Here is a 5,112-nt window from a genome sequence, read left to right as displayed (position 1 = left end):
TCCCATCATTCACCCACCTAAGTTCCTAAACCTAGAAATAATATGAATAATATTAATAAGAAGGTGAAAGGCAGCCGTCCCATTAGTGTTTTCATCATAAGAAAAAGCTTAATCTTTTTTCAAAAAGGAAATATTTGCTTTTGGAAAAAAGAAGGAGACGAAAGGACATTGATATGAATACTAGCTAGGGTTGCATCAATTGCATGTGCTTTGATTTGTTTATTAATTTCAAATAAGGCAAAAGCCATTTTTATAAGAAAACATATGAAATTATCAATGAATTGTGGAGGGCCCTGCCCTGTCCTGCCCCTTATCGTCCTTCCTGCTGCCGTCTATTTGTCTCCCCAGTTTTGAATCTTCAATCTTGGAAATTTCACAATTGTTCCTTGTTTGGATCATCATTAATTGAATGAGAGACGTGTAGGTTGTTTTTTTACCCCATTTGTAGCGTTGCTGAGATTCCACTCTATAATCTCATCAATTTTATAACTAACGTTAATTAACATATTAAAAAAAATATTATTTAATATATTTTATTCTCATGAATGTGAGGAGAAGGATTTATATTAGTTTGTGTATGGACTAATCTCTAATTTTATGAATAAATTGAATTTAAAATTAAACTTTATAATCATAAAAAGCGCAAAGATTAAAAAAAAAAAAAGAGATTTAATTTACTTTTATCTTGTTTGGATATGGTATTAGAATAGAAGAGCAATGCAATTTCTCTTTTGAACGGAAATTATGAGAAATCACTATACCCTCACAAGTTAAGCAGAGGCTTTAGAAAAATGAGGGCACTTATATTCTATTATAAATAATAAAAAATTATTATTTAATTTTAAAAAATTTATTAATTAATTTCTCAATTTTAAAAAATAAATTAAAATATATATGATATTTTAAATATCTATTGAGTAATTCTTTCATTAGTTATTAAGTGATTTACTATTTAATACCTATAGTTTGAAAAAACTATTAATTAATCATTTTATATCAAAGTATTTAATTTTTTTTATAATATTTAACTATTAAAATTAATTGATTAACTAATTAATAGATTTTTTAAAATGTTATATTTATTTTAATATAATTTTTAAAATTAAATAATTAATTAATAAATTTCTCTGTAATATATGAATTAAATAATAAATTTTCTTATAAATAATCGTTATTTATCTCATTCTTATTTTTTTTTTATCAATTTGGTGAGAAATGTTTTGAGTTAAGTATAATAAATTCCTTCTTTCTCTCCATTTATCTCCTTTTCCTTTTTTATTTGATATCAAAAAAGAGAATTTAGAGAAGTGAAATTTCTTTTTCTTATTCTCCATATTTCCTTAATACTCACTTACTACTAAATTAATTAACTTATTAATTAGATTTTTTTTATGTTCTCAAAATAAAGATAAACGGTAAAATCAAATAGAAAGAGATGAAAACGTTTGGAAAAGAAAAAATGAGAGAAAATATGCCATGATTTAGGAAAAATCAAGAAGTTAATATATTTATTTTTAGAATCTTTTTATTGTCTATATTTAGATTCTAAAATGTATAAAAAATTTATTATTTAGTCTATGATATAGAGAAATTCAATAATAGATTTTTTTATTTTAAAAAATATATTAAAATATTTTTAACATTTTAAAAAGTCTACTAGTTAATTCTATATTAGTTTTAACAGTTAAATATTTTAAAAATGTTTAAAATGCTATTGATAGAAGAAGACTAATTAGTAAATCGATGGATTAACTAATAAATTTTTTAAAATTATAATTAAGTAATAAATTTTTTAAAATATTAAAAATATTTTAATTTATTTTTTAAAATAAAAAGACTAACCGATGAATATCTCTGTAATATAAAAATTAAATAGTAATTTTTTAATTTTCTAAAGGTTTGGAGAAATGATTAGTAGAAGAAGCGAAGATTTAAAGCATCTCCACCATCCTTAGAATATGGAAGTAATAAATAAAAAAAACACCATTCATGGCAGAGATAAAAAGGCAAGTTTGCAAAAATCTCATAAGATGAAATGAAAATCTCAAAGTTGAGATTAAATTAATCATGTAAGCATATGCCGCCCATTAATTGTCCTAAGAAGCTTAATTATGATCAATTATTGTCCTAAGAAAATAACCAAAAAATCATTTAATAAAATAAGGTTTAATTACTACCTTTGTTTTCAGTCCTATAAAATTATATACTATGGGCTGACTTTTTAATGCAAACCCAACACTCGTATATTGGAGGTAAAGCCATAGGTTAAGTGGAGGTAATGAGTGCCAATATGAAATTTATTTTTTAATTTAATGATCAATTATATTAATGCTTTTATTTTTTTAAAATATTTAAAAATTATTGTTATTCATTAATAATATAATATTATAGAATTTTATTTTAATATAAATTAAATTATATACTTTAAAAGAAAATGTGTTGAATAACCACCTTGCAGTCTACATGGGATTAAGTGAGCCTGAAAGTCAACTCAATACATTGGAAGATGTCAAGAAAGGAGTCGCGATTGGCTGTACTGTACTGTGCTCATTCAGCGTTCTCAGTGGGGTTATTATTGGAATAAAAGAATTGAGTCGTCGATTGTAAAGTCAAAGGATACATTGAACAATCACGCGGCGCTTTTTTACGGAAAAAGAACAAAAAATCACGGGGTGCTTTTCCTCATGGTTAGTGAATGAAAAATGCTTATTTCAAAAATAAAAAAAGTAATATAATATTATTCATTAAAATAATAAATTTATAATTAAATTCAAAATAATAAAATTCTATTGAATGAATTCACATGTAGGTAAATTTTTAATAATAACCCATAAAAAATGAGGTGTTATATATTAACACATTTTAATAATTTTAATTAAAAATATAAATTTAATATTTTAAACTTTCCTTATAAATATATATGCATAAGTTAATATGAATAAACATTTAATAAAAAAATAACATTATTTTTATATTTAAATTTTTCTATTTGATTCTTTTTTGACTCCATACTCTCGCTTTTTTGACTCCATACTCTCGCTTTTTTCTCTTCCTTAAATCTAACTTTTTCTTTTCCCCTTTTCATAAAAGACGATCTGCGTCAATCGACTATCGATGAAGAAGAAGATATTGTTGGGGGTTTTTGGTTGTACAATCGATTCCTATTTATTTGGAAAGAGATACAAAATAATAAAAATACTCTCCATATCCCTCTAACTCATTCTGATTTTTAGATTCTAATTAAAGATCTCCCTTCTGGTTATTATAGTGAGACGTTGGCTAAATTGGTCGAAAATTTTATTGGCCACTATAAAGAGTATGATATGAAAAATGCCTCAGTTATGTCGCCGGACCTTATGAGAGTTAAAATTTATTTGGACATTCAGCAACTTTTAAAACGGTGTAAGAAGTTTGTTGGAGATGATGGTACTGTGTTTACTGTAAAGTTTCAATACGAAAAGCTGACTATTTTTTGCTATCTATGTGGGAAACTGGGTCATGCGGAGACTTTCTGTGATTTGCGGCTGAAGTTGAAAAAAGAAGATATCAAGTTTGGTTGAGATGATTTCCTCAGAGCACCTGTTCGTCGGAACTAGAGACCAATAAGTCTGTGATTGCGTGATTCTGGCAATTCTGCTCTGCTGAGATATTCTCCTTATTTGGCAAAAGTCAACCCATTGTAAATAAAGAGACTGAGTACCATAGTATGGACATGGACAAGAATTCTGTGGGTCAAGGCAGATCTGATAAGGTTGATGAGGAGAGTGCAGCCCGAATAAATGATGATGCTAAAAAAATGCCAAGAAACACTAAATATAACGTTGTTACAGGTTTTCTTTCCTCTTAACAGGATGCCTCTAATAACACCCCTGCGAAAGTTAATTTGACAGGCAACAGTGAAGCGACTCATCCCGTCAAAGGTCGGGATAGCCGAAAGCAATGATCATCCTATATTGGAACTGCCGAGGACTCGGCAATCCTCGGACAGTTAATGCATTGAAAGATTTGATTACTAGTTACAAGTAAGACATTTTATTTTTGAGGAAAATAAAAGTTCTTAGTTCTCGTATGGAATTTTTTCGTAATTTTTTATATTTTGATGGTTGCTTCTCAGATAATAGATAAAAATTGGGAGGAGACCTTTCATTAATGTGGAAGAGTCATGTGTCTGTTTCTGTGGTTGGTTTTTCTTCAAATTTTATTGATTCGGAAGTTAATGTTCAATAGAAGTTTACTAGTTATTATGAGTTTCCGGAATCGCAACGACGACGTTAGTCTTGAAACTTTATTCGAGTTTTATCTCATAGAAGCTCTCTTCCGTGACTTTATTCGGGAGACTTTAATGATCTATGCTCGAGAGATGAAAAAGAAGGAGGAGCATTTTTGCCAAATTATTTTATGCAGAGGTTTACACAGGCATTTAAAGAGTATTTTTGTCAAATTATTTTATGCAGGGGTTTGATTTTAAATAATTATAAATTTTTGTTAGACTGTAGAACTAATATTTCTGTTAGATGGATTTGTCTCTCTATTTGGGATGATATCCCTTTTTATTTGATGAAATTTTATTAATACAATTAATGGTTTTGCTTTAAAAAAAATATTACTTTTATATTTTATAAAAAATAATATAATAATTTTATATAACAAATTTAGTTGCTAAATGTGTCAATACTGTGGGAATATTTACATGCTTTAAATATAATAGATAGATTTACCAAAAATAAAATCGTTGTCATTAATATTTGCAATGATATATTTTCTAATTTTAGAAGTACCTCCCGAATTATTACAAAATAATACTCATTTGATAAAATCAAATTACTTGAAAACATTAAAGAAGAAAATTTTATTAGGATTTCTCTCTATATATGCGGGAAATATCAACTTTCTTTAGCTTTACACACAAAATTTGGTTGGCATAATGAATTTTTCCTTTTAACTTTTGATATTTAATTTTATAGAATTTAATTTTTATTTACAAACATTATTTATTCGCAATGATGAAAAGATTAATATATATGTCAACCCATTTTTTAAAGATAAATTATAGTTTGGTCAAAATAAATTAGAAAAATTGATAATATGAAATTCAAAAGAAAATAGGATTTT

This window comes from Manihot esculenta, chromosome 14, assembly GCF_001659605.2.
Source record: "Manihot esculenta cultivar AM560-2 chromosome 14, M.esculenta_v8, whole genome shotgun sequence".
Lineage (NCBI taxonomy): Eukaryota > Viridiplantae > Streptophyta > Magnoliopsida > Malpighiales > Euphorbiaceae > Manihot > Manihot esculenta.
Note: the sequence above shows the minus strand (reverse complement) of the source record.